This window comes from Rhamphochromis sp. 'chilingali', assembly GCF_963969265.1.
Source record: "Rhamphochromis sp. 'chilingali' genome assembly, chromosome: 22".
NCBI classification, from domain to species: Eukaryota; Metazoa; Chordata; class Actinopteri; order Cichliformes; family Cichlidae; genus Rhamphochromis; species Rhamphochromis sp. 'chilingali'.
In genome coordinates this window covers 17,329,668-17,354,571 of record NC_137950.1, presented here as the reverse complement: position 1 = coordinate 17,354,571, position 24,904 = coordinate 17,329,668, and the positions used below count along the sequence as shown (strand labels likewise).

The 24,904-nt window shown below is 38.9% G+C and overlaps 1 protein-coding gene across 1 annotated transcript in view; it reads left to right on the top strand.

The window, feature by feature from the left end:
- Window positions 1-8,497: 8,497 nt before the first annotated feature.
- nrg3b (neuregulin 3b) overlaps window positions 8,498-24,904 on the top strand; it is a 283,520-nt gene continuing 267,113 nt past the window's right edge. Inside the window, exon 1 of the mRNA XM_080873085.1 lies at window positions 8,498-8,531. The gene's annotated coding sequence lies outside the window, so the exon portion shown is untranslated. The remainder of the gene's footprint in view (window positions 8,532-24,904) is intronic.

Below are 24,904 nucleotides of genomic sequence, written 5' to 3'. Positions count from 1 at the left end.
CGCAGGGTTTCCTGAGATTCAGCTGGGAGAAAGCAGGAAGTAATATAGATCTGCTGAGAGAAACACAGCATATATTGGTTGTTTTGTGCAAGGAAATTTTGCTGCATCGGCTACCTGTTTTTGCTTTTTAATCTGATCTGGTTAAGTCTTATTTTTCTGCTCTACCCTAAATCCTGTTTACTGATAGTGCTTTTCTGCCTCTGCTTGGAGCTGGCGCCAGGACATGATTAGCCTAGCTTAAGGTAAGATTGGCAGCTCAAAAAAATAAATAAATTAACAAGCTTTTGACATTTATTTTTAAAGAAGACCCCATAAAAACACCATTAACCAAACATTTACTCCTTCCAGAGATTTGAGCATGAAAGGCCAGTTTAAACCTCTGCAGTCCTGTAGGGGTATGCTATGGGCTGTGCGGCAGCTAAAATGAAATATATGGGAGCTGCTCTGTGGCAAGAACTGTGATTGGCTGTTCATGGTTTCCCACACATGTTGTAGGAAATGGGAAATTAATAGTATAATCAAACAGATTGACAGATAAAAGGCTGGGCCGTTCACATATGTCATCCAATAAAAAATCTTGCTCAAGCTGGCAGGGGGAGCACTTGGCAGTGGATGGGGATACTGCAGATCTGCTGGATATAATTTGTAACTGAATTCACAATTAGCCAGCAAAGGGTGTAGAAGCTTCTGGAAATACATCTCCTAAATGGAAAGAAGCATGTCACATTTTTGCATTCAGTTTTTACATGTATTAATTTAAATTGCCTGTTTCTCCTGCGAAGGGCTAAGGCACACACCGGAGATAAGCTATAAGTATTCTAACACAGGTGGTATGCTGGCCCAGCAGTTTGAGCTGTAGCCTCACAGCAAGATGCTTTGGGATTTGAATCATGGCCTTGCTTTTTTCTTGTTTTTTGGAGGCTGCTGCACCACCTGTTTTTATGGAATTCCTCTGCCTGCTGTGGATCCCTGCTACTATCCAAACCCATGCAGCTCATAATCAACTTTAATCTCTAAATTGCCCATAAGAGTGGACATATTGTACATTAATTTTCCTGCTGGTGACTCATATTGGCCTAATAGGACCCCAGGACTTAAAGCAGAAGGAGGTAGCTGATGAATATTGCAAATCAAAGAATATAATACAGTAATAACGGTAAGAATACGGTAATATTTTGAAAGCCACAAAAAGTGAATAAGGTGTTTTGTCACAGAGCGTTAAAATATTCATTGGAAGTTCAAGTAGTGTTTTTCGTCTTATAATTCTGCTCTTGCATGAGCAGTTCAACAAAATATGGGTTGAAATCTACATTTTTTTCTTAACCATAGACTGCAAAATGCATAAATGGTCAGTTTCCTGCTTGTCAAAGTAGCAGTTTGGGAGTTCCTGAAAATTTGAGGGTTTTGAACATAACATAACATAATGTGCTTCTTTCTAAGTATTTGCTACAGATAATGCAGTGCATACTGCGCTATATGGGAAAATACAGCATATGTGCCTGGCTCTAAGTATGATATATAAACAGCATCTCCTGCATGCAGAAATACCTCATGAATCTATGTGAACAAAAAATGTCTGCACATATGAAAATCAGATCACTGTTGACACATTCGGAGTGAAATATTGAGGTCTCGCTCACTGGGACTCCTTTATAGTGCATCTGATATATTCACTTATCAGTTTCAGAAAATATCATTGAACATCAACTAAGATAAATTCTTTTTCTTTTAGGTTGAATTATGAACGAAGCTCATTAGCAATGTTCAGATGCAATTTCCTGTTCTTTCATATCACTTCAAAACTGTGCTGAAGTTGGGATTTTACATAATTTAGCAGCAAAATCAAGTGGGATCTGTGTTTCCATATGTATGTCAGAGCTTTCCGTTTACAAAGGCTGACTTGGGCGGACCAGAGGGAATTGTTAGGTTAAAGAATGTCAAAGTTGTCTTTTCCCCACGTTTCTTCAGTCTCGTCTATAAGAGAGTGAGTGCGCTCACACAGTCATCCGTCCACTTACCTACCTACACAACATGCACATGTTCATATGCAAATGCTTAAAATAGGCTTGTGCCATCTACACTGGGAAGCAAATTTGTGGATTAGTTCTTCATCACACTGAGTCTCCAGGGTGCAATCATGTCATTCACAGTGGCGCTAATAAATACCAAGCTCATTTCACACCACGTTTCACTTCGATGTTGATGATATTAGAAACATTATCCATTCCTGCCATGTGCTGTATGAGCAGGAAGAAGAGTCTGGGGTTAGTCAATCCATCAGCTGTGTCTTTTACTGCATATTTAAGAGGAGGAATCGGCAGGAGGTTTAAACTGTGAATTCTATATATAAACAGATGGCATGATAAATAGATGATAAATAGAAAGAGAAAATAGAAGTGAAGGCTAGCATGCTGTGGTGTGGTGCAATAAAACACTACTATAAAAGAGGGAGACATGAAAAACTATTGCAGGAGCAATTTTAATTTGGAAGCAGATGATTTGTGTATTGATTGTTTAAAAAATCAATCAACTGTAAGGTTCTTAATTACTTAGAATCTTACAGAATTATCCTTTTTTTAAAAAGTGACTTCTCACGCCTGATTACAGAGACACTCCTTCATTGTAGCAGCACGCCAGGCGGAAGAAATGTTAATTAATATAACAGGTTATCCGCTTAAGTAGTGTGCATGCTTGATCCATTTGTGCAGTGGCTTTGCTGTCATCTAGATAAATATAGAATTATCATGGAAATATTGTCTTTGATGTGCCAAATCAGTACTGCCAAGTTTCTGGAGTTTTGACGTTTAACCATTAGAACATAAGCTTTGATCAGAAAATTGGATGACATTTAAAGGAAAATGCTTGAACTGGCTCAAAGTAATTAGAAAGTATGCTTTTCCTCCATGTCAGTCAAACACTGTAGGTCAGAGTTGTCAAAGTCTATCTGTGAGAGGGCCACACTGAGGGGAGAGTAATTAAATGCCTGTGTTCAGACTTCAACCCATTTAGATAGAACATGAGAAAAATGTTTTAAACTTCTCAGCAAATGCAAACAATGTTCTTGCATTAATTAAATAGTGCAATTAAATTTATACTTGATTTTTACTTGCTACATATGAGTTTTCTCTACATTTTTGAAAGCAAATACTTAAAAACACTGTTTAATAATATATATTATATATAAAAATAATTTGTAGTGTTGTGAGCTTGTGTTTAGGGCTTTATTGTTGTTTATGACAAAAGTTCCAATGTTCGTGTGGCAGAGACCAGTGTTAGGGTTTAGGTAGCAACAGGTCACAATGCAATTGAAAAATAGTGATTATTTCTGACGACTTTACTTAAACTTTACAGGAAGTTCAACTGTTTGATGAAATTCAACTATACTGAAAAAAATCACATGCTCACATTTTTTAAAGTTTGGATTAGTTAATCAATCAATCAATCAATCTTTATTTATAAAGCACTTTTCATACAGAAATGTAGCACAAAGTGCTTTACAAGGTTAAAAGCAGTCCACCCAACCCCGCCCTCTAACTCACTCCCCACACTCTCATTAACATAAACGATCATGGATACATACATACACCCCCAACCTAACCTAACCTAAATTAATAATATAAATAGAATGACAGGATAGAATAAATAAGCATAAAATAAATAAACGTTAGGTAAAAGCTAAATTTAAAAGGTGGGTCTTGAGCCTGTTCTTGAAAACATGTACGTTCTCTACGGCCCTAAGCTCCTCCGGCAGGCTGTTCCACAGACGAGGACCATACCACTGAAAAGCTGCCTCTCCAGGAGTATGTGTCCTGACTTTAGGAACAATAAAAAGGCCAGTGCCAGAGGACCTCAGGGTCCGCGAGGGTTCATATGGTAAAAGCAAATGTGAGAGATAAGAAGGCCCGAGACCATTAAGACATTTCAAAACCAATAAAAGAACTTTAAAATCGATCCTGAAACACACGGGGAGCCAATGCAGCGATTCTAAAACCGGTGTAATGTGGGCCCGCCCTCTGGTCTTCGTCAGCACACGAGCTGCAGAGTTTTGTAAAAGTTGTAAAGGTGAAATATTGTTTTTGGGGAGACCAGAGAGCAGGGCATTACAGTAATTAATGCGACTGGTAATAAAAGCATGCATCAACATCTCCGTGTTGGCCCGAGAGAGAATAGGGCGGACTCTGCCTATATTTTTTAGATGATAAAATCCAATTTTGGTTACATGTTTAATATGTGGGATAAAACCAAGCTCAGAGTGAAAAATAACACCCAGGTTTTTCACTTGTAGTGAAGGACATAGTGAAAATGCCTGTAATTTAGACAAGAGTTTCTCTCTCTGAGCCTCAGGACCGATGATTAAAACTTCAGTTTTGTCCTGGTTAAGCTGTAAAAGGTTTTCTGCCATCCAAGATCTTATATCTAAAATACAGTTAAAAAGGGCATCCATTGGTCTGGTGTCATCAGCAGACACGGAGATGTACAGCTGAGTGTCATCTGTGGAAGTTCACTCCATGGCTCCTGATGACACCGCCGAGAGGGAGCATATACAAATTCAAAAGTACAGGGCCTAAAACTGACCCTTGGGGCACACCGCATGTCATTCTATGGATCTTAGAGGAGCATGTGTCCATACTCACCATAAAAGTTCTGTCTGAGAGATAGGAAGTGAACCAGTTATGTACAGCACCAGAGAGACCCACCATGTGTTTCAGTCTGTTTAAAAGAATAGCGTGGTCTACTTTATCAAAGGCTGCGCTTAGATCCAGTAGCACCAGGACTGAGAGGGAGTTCCAGTTACATCTAAGATCATTTAAAACCTTTAGGAGAGCCGTCTCTGTGCTGTGGTTCACCCTAAATCCAGACTGAAATATCTCCAGGATCTGTCTATCATTCAAAAAGTCATTAATCTGAGTAAAAACAAGTTTTTAAAAAAAAATTTTTTTTAATTTAGTTGGATACAGGACTGTAGTTATTAAAATCATTACAATCCAAATTGCTCTTCTCCAGAAGCAGCCTCACCACCGCCGTTTTAAAGGCAGCAGGGAAGACACCCAACTGAAGAGAGCAATTCATCATATATAAAAGCTCAGCTTCAAAAAATCCATAAAGTGTTTTAAAAAGTGAAGAGGGGATTGGATCTAAAAGACATGTGGTGGGTCTTACTGTGGAGAAAAGTTTCTTAAGGTTCTCAGCATTAACCAGGACAAAGCTGTCCAGTGTCTCCTCAGGTACAATCGAGCCCTCAGATGTGTTTAAAATCATATCGCGAGAAGATAAAATATCAGATCTGATGGCGCTGACTTTTCCCCTGAAGTGGTCTGCAAACTGCTCACAGAGTGAGTCTGTGGGGGTTCTTTGGGAGCTGTTAAAATCAGGGTTAAATAATTGATCTATGGTGGAAAAGAGGACCTTGGGATTATTTTTGTTATTACTGATTATTTTGGCGAAGTATGAATTTCTTGAATTCCTTAGTGTATTACTGTACATTTTAAGTTGCTCGCAAAGTATTTGATGGTTGATTGCATTTTAATTTTTCCTCCATCTCCTTTCTGCTGCCCTGCAAGAGTTTTTTGACTTCTTCGTTTCTCCAGGGTGATACATGTTTTACGTTAATCTTTTTGGTGGTGAGTGGAGCAACGGAGTCAAGACTTTTCTTTAGTTTGCTGTTAAAATGATTAAAAATAAAATCACAGGGTGCAGGTAAAATCACAGGAGGGCATTCGTCTAAAACCCTGGTAAAATTTGCAGCCACTTCAGAGGTTAGATAGCGCCTCCTCACAGTTCGCACCGAGGTCTCCCGTTGAATAAAACCGGTGATGTTAAAAAGAAGAATGTTTGAATGAATGAAGAATGAAGAATGTTTAAAAATTCTTTTGATGTAGAGTCAGAAGGATCTATGTGTAGGTTAAAATCACCGGTTAAAATTATTTTGTTATATTTTGAGTTCATGTTTGTTAGAAAATTCTGAGAATTCTTTGATAAAAGCAGCACTGTCGCCTATAAATTGTGGCAGATAAAACTGGAGGACTGCTAAAAACAATAGCATGGTGGTAAAATGGTCAAATAAAATTTGTTTGGTGGTGAGTGTGTTGTTGGTTAAAGATGCAGTCCCACCACCTCTCTTACCACTTCTAATAGAAAAAGAGAAATTAAAATTTGGTGGGGAGGCCTCAGTGAGAACAACTGGTGCATCTGAACCCAGCCATGTTTCAGTTAAAAATAAACAGTCAAGTTTATTATCTAAAATTAAATCATTAATAATAAAAGACTTGTTCATTGTTATTCATCCAGATGTTATTCCATCGCTTTTCTTCCGGTTATCTTTTTCAGGGTCGTGGGGGTGGGTGAGTGGGTGGGGTGGGGTATTGAGCCTTTCCCAGTTGTCCCAGGGCGAGAGGCAGGGTAACCTGACGGGCAACCATTAACACTCACATTAACACATATGGCCAATTTAGAATGACCAATTAACCTAACCCCACTAATTGCATGTCTTTGGACATTGGGTTGAAGTCAGAGCAGAGAGAACCCACACAAACACGGGGAGAACATGCAAACTCTTTTAAAAAAGGATTTTGCAGGCTGTATTCTTTTAAGCAATTCCGTGAAGTTTATATTCTATTTATTGATTTTCTTTACTGTTTGAATGCTTAAGTTATTTTGTATTTCCTTTCTACACATGATTCCAGGAAGAAACTGATTCCCGGAACAGTAACAGTGTATAGTAATGGAAAATGTTATAATTTTTATTTATTTATTTTTTTAAATTTTATTTCATTTCATAACACTTTATTAATCCCAGAGGAAATTCATGGTGTTTGGCTGCTCCCACACGCAATAAAAGAAAGTATTCATTTCAAGTTACATTGAAACATAAATTAAGTTCCAAGTTACATTGGCGTCGGTTTTCTAAAGCACCAACCATGTCAAGTTACCTTATATGGAAACTGAAAGTTAAAAGTTAATTAAAAATCTATGTAGATTAGCACTGAAAGCATCCACTGATTGAAACCTGCCTATTAAACAGGTCATGGTCATTTCTTTGCATTAAAAAACCCCCCACGTTAAATTAGCAATTAGCCACAGTATAATGTCATTATGGCTAACTCAGTAAGGTAACTGATGTTGTACAGAAGACAGCTTGAAACCAACAACATCAAATCAAATAAAGCTTTGTCGTGGTGAGTTGGAAGAAAAACAATTATTGACTGATTTCTTTATTAAAATGTTATTAAAGTTTCTTTCCTAGCACTGTAATTAGTTACAGCTTCTGCAGCATGTCTAATATAGTTGCTATTAATGGGCATTCATTGCTTCTAGAATATAAGAGAAGTTGTTTCTTTTTCATGGTATTCGGTTAGTAATTCATTATTCAGCAAGATTATGATTATAGTGTTTTGTTGATGTGATTTCTTTGCCAATATTTGTTTCAGGCAAACAGGCCTCACATGATTCTGTCGCTGTTTGTCCACTTCACTGTAAAACTGGAGTAATTTCATGATTGGTTTTAAATCGGACAGATCAGCCACGTTTCGGTGTAAAACAAAAACAGTGATTAACGATTCTTTTCACACATTTTCTAGTTGCCGAATGATGGGTTATTATTATTTTGTTTTTATCTTAACCTCATGTGCCTCTGGGGCTAAGGTGCTATAATCTCTGCATCATCAGGAATTAGCTTCTCCCAAGTAAATTCAAACTGGGAGGATGTGGGAAGGGATATATGCAGGCTGATATGCCTTTTCTTGCTATCACTACCAGGCAGAATGGATGTGGCTGTTACTTCAGCCTGTAGCAAAGTTTCCAAGGATCTGGCAGATTTGAAGATACGTGGATAGCTTAACGTTTTGGCGTGTTCTTAACAGCTTATATCAGCAAATTAAGACACTGTTGTTGATTCAGACATAGACAGAACAATATTGAATCGGAGCAGGTGAAAATATCGCTTTTATGAATATTTTATGCTTGTTTAACAGTGATAAAAAAATACTTTTTAATTTTAATTAAATTAGGGGAGAGCTCTGTGATGTTTCATTTTTTCTCATTTTGCTCTACCTTATCTTTGATTATTCAAAATATAATTAAAGGGACGCGTGCCTTCTATCCACTGATGCTGCTGTGTCATGGATATAGCTGCTGTATCGTGGATGCTGCTGTATCAGTGAATAGCAATGCTTAAAAGCAGCGCTAACTGTGTCTCAGGCACCTTGTCAAAGCACTCAAACATGGTTGGTTATGTTAGAATGAATTACGTTTACCTAAAAAGCACTTCAGCTTTCAATTTTTAATTTTCAGTAGCTCAATATTTTCACTACCTAAATAGGAACAGCTATCCTTTTTTGTTCGACGCAAGAAATATGTGCAATGGATTACAGCAATTTTAAGGTGAACTAAAGTTTTACATTTAACACAACGTTTAACATTTAATTTGAATACATTTATCTTTTATCCTGTCTTCCTTCTCTCATCCCAACCGGTCCCGCAGATGGCCGCCCCTCCCCGAGCCTGGTTCTGCTGGAGGTTTCTTCCTGTTAAAAGTGAGTTTTCCCTTCCCACTGTCACCAAAGTGCTTGCTCATAAGTTATATGATTGTTGGGTTTTTCTCTGTATTTATTATTGTAGGGTCTACCTTACAATATAAAGCACCTTGAGGCGACTGTTGTTGTGATTTGGCGCTGTATAAATAGATTTAAATTGAACTGAACACTACGTTGTTGAATGCTATGGTTATTTGTTTCATGAAAACTGACCAACAGTTCACTGTTTCTTACCAATCTTTGTCTCCTGAGGCATTAAAACGCTTTTACTGCAAATGTCTGCCTCTCTCTCAGCCGGCAGATGCTACAGAAGAGAGAGGCACCACCACATTTGTTTGTTTGCTTTAAATTTAAAGGCTGCTTTATCCAATTTTGTTTACTTCTTTAAGTTGCTACCCCCGAGCAATGGTTATAACAATGAATCAGATTAAATAGTTAATGAAGTTGGCATGTACCCGAAGAAGACTTTTCTAACTACTAAAGCTAATAGAGTTACAAAGGGAAATGAGCTATTTTAGCCAACCCTGGCTCTGGAAGTAAAAATCCCATGAATTTATTCAAGACTCACAGCAGAAGCACTCTACTGCTTGGATCATTTAGAAAGCTTTCTAGACATCTAAATAGTAAACTGAAACTCCTGAGGTGGATTTAGGCAGGAAACATCTAATCACTGAGCATAAAATGTTGTTTTCAGCACACTAATGGTGGGAAAAATTCTGTGGAAAACTAAAAATTAATCACCAAAACAACCATGGAACCAGGAACACTTTTAGTGTCACTGTTTATCAAGCAGAACCATTTGTGATTGTGTTAGTGTCTGTGTGCCAATTACTGTTTGGATATTTTATCTAATCGACGCAACAACTGCTCCAAAATAAGGTTGTGATGTAATTACTGTTTATGGACTAAATATTAAACAGGGAATGGGCCAGGATAATCAAATGGAAACTGGATTTAAGCCTGCCTGTGTCCGTGTGAGTTTTCTTGACCCAATAATGCCCAGAGTGTCACATTTGATACATGGATTTTGTGAGTTTTTAGGATCTCTGCATCATTGTTTGAATAAATACATTTTTAAGCAACAAACTGAAAAAACCTAGGTGTAACAAAAACTACACAAATGAAAACACATGTATACAAACTGTTATTTATTCATTTTTCTCCTCCCAAAGGGATGTAGCTTTTGTCTGTTTGTTAGCAGTCTATTACAGTTTTCAAATTTTGTGTGATGGTAGATAACAGTAACAGCTTGAGATGATTTACTTTTGTCGAAAATTCGGTTAAGGTCACACCAAATGTCAAAATGAGTAAAAAGAAAAATTTGACGAGAGCTTTTCTCTTTGATTGCTTTTGTTTTAATTTGTCTGAGAAAACATCCCAGTTTGAAAAAATTACTTTTTTTTCTTCTTTTTTTGCAATTATTTTGTGGTTCAGGCTTCCATGGTACTCCAGTTTATCACACAAATGAAGTTAACTGGTGATTCCAAATTGTCCATAGCTATGAATATATGAAATGAATGTAAATAGTGTCTGTCTTGCTGCGATGCCTTGTGTTGGACTAAAGCATTTTGTACTGTTATTTTCCTTCCAAGAGAACTATGCCATATACAGCTGCTGGAGTTATCAAATCAAATCAAATCAAATCACTTTTATTGTCACATCACATGTGCAGGCACACTGGCACAGCACATGCGAGTGAAATTCTTGTGTGCGAGCCCCACAAGCAACAGAGATGTGCAAACACAACAACACAAACAAGCAAAATACAAGAATGGCCAACCTGAAACTAATAAATATATGTACAATATATAATAGTGTATGCATTTCTGGATGTGTATACTAAATATTTTCCTACGTGTGTGTGTGTGTGTGTGTGTGTGTGTGTGTGTGTGTGTGTGTGTGTGTGTGTGTGTGTGTGTGTGTGTGTGTGTATACACATTTTTACAAATTAAATAGTAAAAAAATAAAATAAAATAATAATAATAATAATAATAATAATAAAATATATAAAATATACAGAGTTGAATATGTGCGAAACAAGTGGCATTTATATACAGTGTGGAGTGCATAATGTTGAAGTTCCAGTAGTGAAGCTGAGGTGTCTATGACGTGTTCAGCAGTCTGATGGCCTGATGGAAAAAGCTGTCTCTCAGTCTGCTGGTTCGGGACCGGATGCTGCAGAACCTCCTTCCTGATGGAAGTAGTCTGAACAGTTTATGGCTGGGGTGACTGGAGTCCTTGATGATCCTCCCCGCTTTCCTCAGGCACCGCTTCCTGTAGATGTCTTGGAGGGAGGGAAGCTCACCTCCAATTATCCGTTCAGAGCACCGCACTACTCGCTGGAGAGCTTTGCAGTTGTAGGCGGTGCTGTTGCCATACCAGGTGGTGATGCATCCAGTGAGGATGCTCTCAATGGCACAGCGATAGAAGGTCCTGAGGATGCGGGGGCTCATGCCGAATCTTTTCAGTCTCCTGAGAAAGAAGAGGCGCTGCTGCGCCTTCTTCACTGTTTTGTTTGTGTGTACTGACCACGTAAGATCCTCAGCCAGGTGTACGCCAAGGAACCGGAAGCTGCTCACTCTCTCCACAGCAGCGCCGTTGATGGTGATGGGGGTGTGTACTTCTCTGCACCTCCGGAAGTCCACTATCAACTCCTTTGTCTTTGCGACGTTGAGGGTGAGATGGTTGTCTTGACACCAGTGGGTCAGGGCGCTGACCTCCTCCCTGTAAGCCGTCTCATCACCGTTGGTGATAAGACCCACCACTGTAGTGTCGTCCGCAAACTTCACAATGATGTTGGAGCTGTTAGTGGCTGTGCAGTCGTAGGTGTAGAGTGAGTACAGGAGAGGGCTCAGTACACACCCCTGTGGAGCACCAGTGTTCAGTGTGATGGGGGATGAGGTGATGCTGCCCAGTCTGACCACCTGGCGTCTGTCAGACAGGAAGCTAAGGATCCAGCTGCAGAGGGAGCTGCTCAGTCCTAGATCCTGCAGTTTCCTGTCCAGCTTCGAGGGAACGATGGTATTGAATGCTGAGCTGTAATCTACAAACAGCATCCTCACATACGTGTCTCTCTTCTCCAGGTGTGACAGGGCAGTGTGTAGAGTTAGCTTAAGGCGCTGCAAACCCCAGCAACTCCTTTCTCGTGTTTGCCTACTGACAGGACAAGAACGTTGCTGCTGTGGTGGTCCTTAATTTCATTCAGGATCCTCTACAGTGGGTCTCTCCTCCTGCAGTCTGATGGACTCCAGCTCAAACGTCTTGGACAGCAGCTGGCCACAGTAATCTTTGTTCTACGCTGGAAATCTGCTGTGAGCTAAAGTGCCATTCTAAGCAGGTGAAATCTGCTGCTGTGCTGCACTCACCAAAGCTGCAGAGCACAACACGGACTACCAGCTGCAGTCCAATACTGTGAAAAATGTATGGATGTCTGAAGTGTTGAAACACTAATGTGGTACAGACAGTGACCAACGCAATTACTCTGCGAAAGTGTTGCAAGAGACTCACACACTGTACATCACCCCTCACCCAAAACTTCACACAAGGTTTACTACAAAGTGAACTCCAGATTTGCAGATCATTTCATTCGATTAGTTAAAAAGCTGATTTTGGTGAAGGGTTACAAATAATAATCATGGCCAATTATTGTAGTCTGCAGGGGTCAGTTGATGCTAATGAGTGGTAGCATTTTTCAGACATCATTAATTGTCCTTGCAGTGAGTAATAAGAGGTCCTTGCAGGAGTATTATTGGCTGGCAGGCTGAGCATACGGCCCCAGCAATTGATTAAACTCAAAGGACTCAGATTTGCTGTGGTATTTTGCACAGCTACTCTATTCCCCTGCCCTTTGTGTTCAGTTTTGTCTTTAATAGCATCTTTTCCAGGTAGTGCTGTTTTTCTTCTTCTGTTTTTTTTAATCACCACATGGTCTTCCAGGTGCCCAGAAACCAACCTAAATGGCAACTAGAATGCAGTACCTACCTCAGTCTGGCCTGCCCTTAAGGCATCTGTGTAATATTTCTAATGTTGCCAAAGCAGTGCAGTGAGTGTAGACTTAAAAACAGGAGTAATCTTGTTTGAATTTTTTAGACTGAACAATATTGCCCAAAGTATAATGAGAACTGCGTGGAGCCATGATGTGACAGGTGGCTAATGGCACATTTTAAACCAATCACGCATTGAATTCCCAACATAAAATGCCACTTGCTTCAGTATTAACACACTTGTCCAAAAACTCTAATCATAAAAACAAGGACAACTAGACAATGTAATATGTGCCTAAAAACTGTCTGGACTAGATTGGTTTTGTTACATTTGTTCATTGACATTGCATGCAATTTCCTCTCATAGAACAATGTGCAAATTTAGTGCTAGACAATAACCCTGAAAGAATCCCAACATCTGTACAACTGAGAGACAAGAGTTGCTCTCTGACATATGTCTGCATATAAAACACTTATCTAAACACTTAGCTAATCTGCATAATTCCAGGTTTTTACTTAGCATCCAGGAACAATTTAAACCCTGCTGCTCCTGCTGATCTTATTGCAAGCTTTTGTCTGAATGGTATCAGATCTTTGATTACTGTTGCTTTTCTTTCCGTAATCTCCTGTGCCCGTGGGCTAAGCTTGTTAAGCCCCCTGATAACACTTTAACAAGAGATCCAATGGTTATCGGTCCGTCCTTCTGCCCCCAAGATATTAATTACAAGAGCTAACATGACATTTATGCTATGGCTTAAACAGTGGACTTTCATTGGCTTGAATGGGCGGATTGCACAATTTCTTCTGTTCTGTTACATATATACCATAACAGTGGTGGATGTTCATACAAAATATGGCTAAAGTTTCAAATAACAAGGTCCTTTTGTGTGTTTTAAAGCAATTCCTAAGGGCCAGGCTTCAAACTGCTCATGAAAGTTGTTTCAACCAAGAACTTAGACAAAAAATGTTGCTTAAAGGGAGAGAAGCTAAAAAAAGTGTTGTAGACACATAGTTATCTGAGGGGGTGTACCAAGTCCCAGACAAATATAAATAAGAGTTATCTTAAACTATGAAGCAATCTGGATGTAATGATATCAGACATGTATTAATTGATACCGGTACCAGTAGGATTACACAACTCAAAATACCCATTTCTATATAAAAAATAAAGTTATTTGCTGACATGACAACAGGTCACAGACTGAGTAGCGTGCTAACATTGCTAAGGTCAGTTACATTGCATTAGCATTAAGAATGTATGTAATATTATCCATTTCAAACACTTTACCCTATAGGATGTCGATTTTAAAGTGCCAACATGTATTTCAGGATTCTCATTCTCTCCATTATTACAATGAAATGATTAAAACATAGCAGGTCGATTTTATTCTCGCCACAAGTCACTTAACTACGCTATTAGTGGGAACACGGCATAAAAGTGTGTGTCATTACTGAATCACATTACATGTCACTGCATCCATTTCTACTGGAAATGGCTCAGATCAAGTTGTATTGACCTGTCAGCTATTTATAAGTGTATCTAGATGTGTGCTCTTTATGTACTAACATGTGAACTAAATCGTCTCAGCGGGTGATGCGTTCCTCTAATCAGTGGTTTTCAACCACGTGTCCTTAACACATACATGATTTTTTCCCACCTTCCACCTACGCATCTCTGCACCTGGTGATTCTACTGATAGTTACCCCTCTTAATGTTGCTAATGCATGAAGCATCCTCTGATCTGTACTGTTCTCTATTTATTGTACACAGGTCTGCTTCTGCCTGCAGTGGAGCAAAAAGAATTGATGCTAATTAAAGGAATCTAAGTTGCAAATGTAAACTATATAGCTTGGAGATAAGTATTTAAATTTGCAAGCAGTCTACCATAACAGTGCTGTAACTGACATACAAAATCCCTGTGCCTTTGATTGTCATTTGGCATATTTATTCATAGAATCATCAATCAGACATTTTGAAAATGTCACAGACAGGCATTCACTCTTTTGCATAATTACTTGCATGGTCAACAGCTAAGGCAACACTTTTATGGTAATGCCAGCGATACACCATACACAGTCTGAATCTTCAAGCAGCGTGAAGCTATTAGACAGTGTTTAGCCACCAGTTGTTTTGACTCCATATACACTGTAATCTACATAAAGATATTTGAGGTGAAAGCGCCAATTGTCAGGTATAAGAGTGTCTGAGAGGAGCTGGACAAGGACTGTAAACATTCAGCTTAGCAAGCAAACAGTATTAGTCGCACTGCAAAATAACAGAATGCTTTAAAATAAAAATCTGCTAAAATATACTAAAAAAATGTGTTCACTTAACAGACTTACTTTTGAGGTAATGCAGTCATCATGTTTAATGTCAGAAGTGAGCCTCCTCGAGAATATAGTTTTGCTGTATTTATTTATTTTACACTGTCATCTATATTTTATATGCAAGACATCCAATTGCCTGCAAACACTCGCTAGCTAAATTTAAAAAAAAAAATGCAGGGCAAATTAGAAATGAAATGTTCACCTTCAAAGTAAAAGTTGCATCTTCTGAAATCGATTGGTTTCATCGGTAAGGAATAACTTTTACTTTGAGGAGGAGCTGTCTCATTTTCTGGTTTACATAATGCTCTTTACAATTTCAAATCCACTGACTGAGCGAGTAGTTGGAGAGAGTTTGCTGACACGTATGACTTCCTAACAACCTATGAGTGAGCAATCTCCTAAAAGAGTTTCTTCTGCTGCATTTTATACCTCTTTACAACCTCTTTACATGGGTCTGGTGACTGAAGCTTAGTGACTGATTTCGTAGTGAGTCCCAGTACCTTTCAGCAACCACTCACAACCAGTTGGGGAATAATTTCCCTAGAAAGTGGTCATCTCCAACTGGTCTCTAGGCCTATATGACTGGGACCTAAATCCAAGTATTTCACAGAGTAGGTAAGCCCCACCTGACAACATAATTGTGCTGTGCTTTTTTTTTAACATGTGATTCAACTATTATTTGCACTAGTTTTCTAGGAGTGAGTACAATGATGGTGCAGAAAAAATGTTTTATAGTCTATGTTGTAGACTATAAAACATTTATCTCCTAAAATTTCATAACTGTGTATTAAGGCATACTTTTACCGCAATCTTCATTTTAAGTGGATGTAGAGATTCTCTAAGGAAAACTTAATGTCAGTTTTTTGCGCTCACAATAAACGTTTTCTGTCTGATTGTTTGCAGAGTTACAGCATCAGTTCATAGAGGCTTTAACAACCATAGCTATACTATAAACTCTGGGTATATTGGCTGCATGCTGAGCTCAGTATGTACAGGTACATGTAGGGCAAGCCCTAAACAGCTGGAGCATCTCTTATTTATACGGTCACAATGTATCTTTGGCTTTCTACAGCAGGAGACAAACAGACCTGGACATTAGTGTTTGTCTTTCACCCCTGTAACTTTTTTTGTCGAAGCAACATCATACATCATGATGTCACTACCATTTTGTAAACACTCTTCTTCACCTCTTTTGTTCACCGCTCTTTCTCCAAGACATTTCAATCCCTCCACAGGTATGTAATCTGAAACAACTGCCATCCTCTTCATAGCTGCCTTCACTTCCTCCTCAGTAATCTTCTGCACTTCCTGATTCATTAATTGTCTCTGTCTCTTATTTTCTTTGTTCATCGCTTCTCGGAGTAGTCTTTCCATCTTCTCAGCAGACTTTCTTCACTCATTAGTACAGTTCCATCTCTGTCCTTAATCATGCTAATCTGCTGCACATCCTTTCCAGCTCAATTTCTCTGTCTAACCAATCAATACGAGTCCATTATAAAGACTTGTATTGATTGGCTGAGGATACAGAAATAAGGATAGAAGCCTTTGCCTTTTGCCTAACCTTGCACTTCTTCATTCCACCAACAAATCTCCTTGTCTTCTTTCCTCTGTCCAGACAATACACCAGATGTCTTCTTTACACTTTCCCTCACAGCTTCAGCTATATTTTCCCAGTCACAAGGTAACTCTTCCCTACCACCTAAGGACTGTCTCAATTGTTCCTTGAAATCTGCTCAACATTCTTTCTTCTTCATCTTTCCTTTTGTCCACCATTATTTCTTGTGGATTTCTATACACCACACCTACCCAAGACCTCCTCATCACCTCTGCGCCCTTCACCTTCATGTCCATTGAACTCTGCTCCTCTTTAATCATCACTTACTAGTAAGTAGTGATGAAAGTGGAGCAGCACATTCAACATCACCCCTTCAATTTCCAGCTTCAAACTCATGATCATGTCTGACACTCTTTCCATCACTATTCAACTACCTCTGATGCTCTTGGCCTTTCTTCACCTCCATGTGGTTTTCTGAACACTCAGCCTACCTTCCTTCTCGCCATCATATCAGCCATCTCTCTACGTTTACCATATTCACTACATTTAAAGTCACTACTCTCACCTCCACATTCTTGCCTACAACCTCTCCTCTTCTGTTGTCTTTTGCGTGTGACCAAGAGCTGGTCATTGTTAACCATAACCTCAAACCCATTTAGTATAGAAGTGACATACTTGATGATCCGCATATTTGATTTGGCAAAGATTTTAAGCTTTGTAACCTTCCTGACACAACCTTCCCCTTAATTGGACCAGTACTATGACTATACTGTCTTGTAACTTGGTTAAAACACAGACAAAAAGATGCTACTTTCAGTTAGTCTCCTATTCACAAGCAGTCACCAAGGCAGCACTGCATATTTGATTTGGCAGAGTTTTACCCCACACACCAGACTTTCCTGACACAAATTCCAAGGAGATTCCAACTACTATACTATGAAGCCACTGGTCTAAATAAACCCTTCTACTGTTAATATAATATCTTGAACAATGATTTGCTGACATCAAACAAACAACTTTCTTAGTGTTAAGGTACATGCATAAACATGCATTTGTTTTTCTGCTCTGTACTTTAACTTTGATGCGTTTCTGTGAGGTTTTTACATCTTAAAGTCTTCCTTAACTTTGGCGTGCAGCTAGCCTAAAGGGTCCAAACAGAAGGCCAGTCATTTCCTAGTTAAGCTTTTAGTTGCTGGGTTTCTATGCAGTTCCATGTGTATCCTCAATCTGCCTGTCTATGCTTAATACTAAAAGAGATGTTTTGAATAAAAATTGCTTTTAACATCGCAAGTCTAATCATTATCAATAGCTGCACCTGCTGCTAGGGACAGAAAAATACTAACTTAGGCTTTAACCTTGGATTAAATCATTAACAAAATGAAGCCCTCTTAGATCACCACGCTTTTTAATATAAGAAAGCATATCAAAGTTAACAGTGCCTGGGTCAACCAGCAAAGCTTTCCGTTGCCTTTAAGAGCAAAGGAAAGGTGGAGACTGCTGATAAGAATAGTAGAATGGCTTAGAAATTACATGCTTTATATTAAAATCCTTTTTTTTTTCTTTCAGACAGCACTGCTGCCTCTTGTGGACCTCAGATGAACCTTTTGCAGAGAGATAATAAGTAAAAACGTTTCACCGGGTTGTAAATGTTGACAACTAAAAGTATAGGTAGCAGGCAGCATTTTATGTATTGTTTTAAGTTGCCTACTCTTCCCTGGGTTAATCCAATTAAGATTAAAAACTGAAGATTTATTCAGGGAGTGACGGCAGCCTCGGGTTCAAACAGAGAGCCAAAATGTGCGGTTGAATAAATTCATTAAAAGCACAGGGCATAAAGAGAGCCAAGTAAAATGTTCAAGGGCAGGAAGAGATTTTTAGATGGAAGAAACAGTGAAACAGTTCAAAAGTCAACCAAAAAGTTTTTTTTATTAGTTTTTTTTATTAAGGAGAGGATAAATTTCTTTTGAGAAAAAACTTAACAGAAAAGGGAGAAAACTGGAGATTTCTGTATTTCACTTGGACAGAAATATTACAAACGTCAGCTGACAGCGCTGCCTGATATAGGGTAGTACATGTATAATATCGACCTCTGGAATTACAAGTTTGCATTTCACAGCAAAACGTGCACCACGGATTAAGGTGCTGCTTGTGTAATATTGGTGTTTTGGATTTGTACTGAGTCACTGATAGGAGGCAAAATGTCCAGCGTCTAATGGATTAACATGCACTGAAGAATTGCAGTAACAAGGTTATTTTTGTCATTTCTCAAAGTAGCACGCTGTTTTTTGATGGAGTATCTCAAAGTCCTTTGAAGAACAGTGTGCTGTATGTAGTGGTATGCATGTATGTGCATTTTTAATTTACTTAAAACCGTGAGAGATTTCTTCCTTGACAGCTGGTCTAAAATACAATAAAGCACACCTAGCCATATATACTCACCTGCCAGTGCTTAATGCAGCCAACTGTTATTCCTGGAGATAGCAACATCTTAAAACTGGAGCTGAAAATGCTCCAAACTGCATTGTGTATTTCTTTCTCTAAACTATGGTCTGTAAAATAGGCATAGGACAACAGACCAACAACAAATCCTAAATTTGTATTGTATTTTTCCTCCAAATTTCATAGTATTTACTAGTAGCATTCTGTCAGGTCAAGAAGGACAATCAGTGAAATCTAAAAATAGATGTCAGTTAGACCAAACTAAGGTAAAGACAATCTCTCCTTTGATCTAAAACAGTGTTCAAGCATTTTGATTAAATCCATCCTTTAAATTACTGCCCTCTGGTGGCCACTGTTGACTCTGTAAGCCTGCTTAATTCCGCTTGCTTCCAATTCTACTGAAATCTCTAGTGCATCTCTGTTTCATAAGTGTGTCCATCTTGTTTGTGCATAGGCGTTGTAGATAAACTGCTGTTTTTCAATGAGAAACTGATTGGAGACAAGCGCACACGTTATAAGATGGATGTAGCTATTGTGACGTCACCCTCTGGTTTCTGAAACCCTCCGTTGAAGCCTTGAGATGAGCAGCTCCACCATCAACTACTGACTGGTGACTAAGAAGTTGTTAGCCAATAAGCATTCGGCTTGATACTGCAGATAATTCTCCATTTTGAATTAAAGCATGAGCAAAATTTTCAAAATATAAAATTTTTCATTCAATATGAACCAAAACAAGTGAGTCCATAAACTGTCAGAAAGCTGTTTAAAGAGGCCAAATCCATTTCCCATATACTTCTATAGGACTACAAATCTTTTTGCAACTATAGCTGTCGCCATCTGGTGGCCAGATTATATTCAGATAAAATGCAGGTTTTCAGGTCAGTTATGTACTGAGCATTGTGTGGGAAAGTGCAAGTAAACAAGTTCTCTGTGATTTGACAAGATGTATAATACAGAGGACTTAGAGTGCAGTGTGAAATAAAAAAAAGTAAAACTCCTTTAGCTCATTAGAAAAGCAAACCTTGATGATGTAGAGCGGACGTCAAATCCTGCCGCGTCTGGTTTAATAAAACAGGCTAGCTGAACAGGTGAAGGCTCAGCCAGCATTTATGGATTAACATCGCAAAGTTTAGTAAGATATTTTGCTACTACATCACCTTCATTTTTCATTCATTTTTCATTATTTTTAATATCCCTGTAGACATTGACCCTTAACCATGCCACACAGTGCTCAAAGCCTTTTAATTCTACTATTTGAATATTGAATCTATTTTATTTAATCAAGGTGAAGACTTGTATTCCAGAGCTCATTAAAAATTGTTCATTTAGAGATATCTGGTCCTCCCAGGACGGCTACAGTATAAACACATGATGTTATAGAATATGATGAATGACTGTACTGTAGATGAAACAGAATACAAAATGTTTAAAATGAGCTCATGGTTAAACATCTGCAGCGGTAATATTAATCTATAAAACACTGCTTTGGCTTTTGGAACTTTATATACAATTAGCCAGTAATACAGTTTTATGTATAGCGAAGTGCTTCTACAGCAGGGGTGTCAACCTCAAATACACAGTGGGCCAAAATTCAAAACTGGAACAAAGTCGCGGGCTAACGTTAATATTTATTGAAATATATTTATTCCTCCAGATATAAGAATGAATCTTTTCTTATGGACTCAAACACGTTTTGCTGAAAAACTGAATATGGAACAAGCAAAGCTTAATACTAAACAATATATATATTAGCTGTATAATACCAGTAGGCCAGCTCTGATAGTAATTTACTATTTACTGCACCTCCACCCACCAGTCTGTCAAGCTAATCAAGTTTGCAGATGACACCACCGTTATTGGACTCATCTCGGACGGGGACGAGTCTGCCTACAGGAGGGAGGTTGAACGTCTGGTGTCCTGGTGCAGCCACAACAACCTGGTGCTGAATGCCCAGAAGACAGTGGAGATTATTGTGGACTTCAGGAAGCACACAGCCCCACTCCCCCCCATCATCCTGACTGACACCCCCATCACCTCTGTGGACTCATTCCGCTTCCTGGGTACCACCATCACCCAGGACCTGAAGTGGGAGCCCACTATCACCTCCGTCATCAAGAAAGCCCAGCAGAGGATGTACTTCCTGAGGCAGCTGAAGAAATTCAACCTGCCAACACGGACGATGATGCAGTTCTACACTGCAATCATCGAGTCCATCCTCACCTCCTCCATCACCGTGTGGTACGCTGGAGCCACTATCAGGGACAAACAGAGACTGCAGCGTGTTGTGCGCTCTGCTGAGAAGGTGATTGGCTGCAGACTCCCATCTTTGCAGGACCTGTACACCTCCAGGACATTGCGGCGTGCAGCTCGGATCTCAGCTGACCCTTCTCACCCTGGACACAGTCTGTTTGACCTGCTGTGGGCCGCGGGCCAAATCTGGCCCGCGGCCCACAGTTTGACACCTATGTTCTACAGTGTTTTATTTCTACTTTTAGTAAAAAATATTCATCCACCAATCTCATTATCAGCTAATAGTAAATATTTAGATGATAACTCTAGAAGGAATAATATTGTTTATAGTTTCTCAACCATGAAGGATGGCATGGACAAGCACAGAGACAGGCAGCGCAAAACTGTATGTTTTAACTGTCCAATAATCGGTCCAATTGGACTCACTACACCCCACTGAACTCTACTAACTTAATAATCGCCAAAATAAAAAGTTTTTTTAAAAAAAGTCTGAAAATGACTTCCTCTATCCATCCTAAATAGAGGATTTGTCATTGTCATAAGCTCGCAACAAGGTGTTAAATCTGCTTAGATCCAAATATAGTTGTACATGTTGACCTATAGTTCGTGATAGGGAACCCATCTCACTGTATAACTCAACATAGTTATATGACATGACTTTTATCTTGCTTAAGAGAGGCTCTGTAATATTTCCAGGCTTTTCGTATCCAAGGTTAAAGCCGTCTGTTTTCAACTCCTCGTGTTTCCCAGGTAACACTGGGGAATCTGACTAATACCCAGATCAAAGTCACCACTATAATAACTATAGTGGTGACTTTGATCTGGGTATTAGTCAGATTCCCCAGTGTTACCTGGGAAACACAAGATTCTTCTGTAATGAAAATGGAGACCTCACCATATTCATGCACACAACAATCTAACGAAAACAACAACAAAACCTAAAAAGCCGTCTTCTAGCTCTATATGGGCAGTATTGCATAAATTAATTATTTATGTTTCTTCATCTCTTATTTTTTGAACTTTAGTATCCTCCTACATGATATTTTGATATTATGTAAATGAAGTCGTTAAGCCTCTAGCTGCTTATAAGCTGCCTTTGGCCAGGACCTTACACTAATGTCAGCTTTGCTTCATTTCCTGCCTGTGTACCTCTCCCCAGAATTTTAAATGTTCCCTCCTTACCTGTAGGCATCTTCAGCCTTGCCCCTTTGAAGCACTGTTCAGTTCCCCTTTGGTCCTTCTTCACTAAAACACTTCTAGGGCAAAGCCTGAGGACAAGTCAAAGATCAGGAACTTTGGAAGAGATAACTCTCACTACTGAACACTTAGATGAAATTCACTCACTTTTTTCTCTCTGTGATTTAAAAAGTTTGTTGTATCTGTTAAACATGTCCTGAAAATATTTTTCTTTTAGTGTTCAGTGGTAGTGAACCTTAACTATGTAAAGAAATTATGTAAGTAAATTGTGTTTTCCAGTCATTCAAATTTTACATTACGTACTGTATGTTTTTATAGTTCACACTTACTGTATATTTTAAAAAGACAACAGTAACTATCCCATTTAACTCTAAAAATCATGCAAAAGAATGACCGATGCACTCAGCTCTGCAATGAAAAGTCTGATTCAGGCAGGTTGATGCGAGGCCATGCATTTTAAAAAATTCAGATCAGACCCTTGTGAGGAGTACTGACTGTTCCAACTCCACTGGAGCCCAACAGGTTCCCCAAGGGGACCTCGGAAAACAAAATTTGGTGAGCGAAAGGTCTGCGCTTCACTTTGGCACGTGGACCCATCACACTTTACTGTGTGTGAAATGCTGAGTTAAAAGTATGGTTGGCTTGTTAGAGAGGGCCAACAGACTAGAGAGAATTGCCGTGAGCAATTAAGAAGATCTGAGTCAGAGTGTGCTATTTCTGCTCCTGTTTTCACAGAATAGTCATTAGTCAATGCCCTCATGGTGTGAAAACACAAAGATAAATGGCCACATAGTTAGATAAACAGACGTCTTTCTACCACATAATTAATTAAATATTCCTGAAATTGCAATTGTACAGCACAGGATAATAAGTCGGCATGCATGGATGCATGTGCACATGTTTACATGGTAAACTTTGACATCATTTCTCTGCTCTGGTGATTTTTCCCCCTTACACTGTTTACTGAGATCCCTCTTTCCTGTTAAAATTATTCTAGTCATTAGTGCACTGTTTTCTATTCTTTGCTTATTTTTAGTCTTTATTTTTAGTCTCTTTTTAAATTCTCACATCCTGTCAGTGCCAGTGATTTCAGGAAAGAGGGGGTGGGGGAGTGAATTTGAATAACATGACATATGGATGTGAATATTAATGCAGTGTAAATGCACTCTGGATATGATTTAAATCTTTTGGAGAATTCTGCTGTCTAAGGTTTTTGACATATCAGAACCACTGGTGCAGTCTCAGTTTAAAAAAATCAGGACAGAGAATCAGGCTTGCACACTTAACAGTTTAGGGGAGCTGGTGCTTATTTTGTGACATAAAATTATGTAAATTAAATTCTTAAAAGATCCCTAAATAATAATTTATTATTATTTAAAAAAAATCTAGAAAAGATCTAAAGATCTAGAAATAGTTGGTTAATTAATATCTAATTTATCTTTGCTTTAGTACTTAACTTTATTAAGTTATATTGAGATTGTAAATTTGTGTAAATCTCATCACATGTATTTCATAAACCACACCTGTACACGGATTTGACCATATGTCATAAATTGTAATTGGTCCTGTTTTGTTAAGTCCAGGACTGATTGGCAACCTCCTGGCAGTTGCTAGGGAAAATGTGTGTTCTCTAATCAGTTGGTGAGTTCATTTTTGAGGTTGCTGGCTGTCGCTAAGTCAAATTGATTACAATCTGATTGCTTTGGTCACCAGCAGATTGCCGCAGTTGCCCACATTTTGCATGGAAGATGATAATTTGTTGCCAGCTGCTCCCTGAGCTCTAGTGCAAAATGGAAATGTTTGCCTTCAGAGTAAAAGCCATACCTTATTGCTGCAACCAACATGTTTCTAAAAGGCTAACTTTAACTTTGATGATGAATGGTCTCTGTTTCCAGTTTGCATTTTGAGTTGCACAGTCAACTGTGGCACAGTGGTTGGTGGTTAGCACGGTGGTTAGCACTGTTGCCTCACAGCAAGAAGATCCTGAGTTCAGTTCCATCATCGCTTGCATGTTCTTCCTGTGTTTGCGTGGGTTCTTTCCAGGTACTCTGGCTTCCTCCCACAGTCCAAAGACATGCAGTGAGTGGGGATAGGTTAATAATGTAAATAATGTAATGTAAATGTGAGTGCGAATGTCTGTGTCTATGTGTTAGCCCTGCGACAGACTGGTGACCTGTCCAGGGTGTATCCTGCCTCTTGGCCTAAGACAGCTTGGATAGGCTCCATCCCCCCTGTGACCTGGAAGAGGATGGCTGGAAGTGTTTCACTGCATTGTGAGTATTTGGTGGTTGTTTGCTGACAAGTTGACTTTTTCCCTGCAGTCTGCTAGCAACAAAAAGTAGTCAGAATGGGGGCTTTGATTCAGCACCATATCCCTCTTTGCAATCACTTTCGACTGCCAGCATCTTCCAGCAACCACCTGGCAACCAATAGTGATGCACACGTGTTCCCCAAACAGGTAGTTTCAATAATGCCAGTGTTTATTGGCTCATAATTATAATAATATTATAAAGTTGTTATTATGATTATTATACTTGTGTCCAAGTTTGTCAGTTTAAGGTTTTAAGATATTTATGGTGATGTTTTTCTTGTGCAGCTACAGTGAGGTCACAGCCAATCAT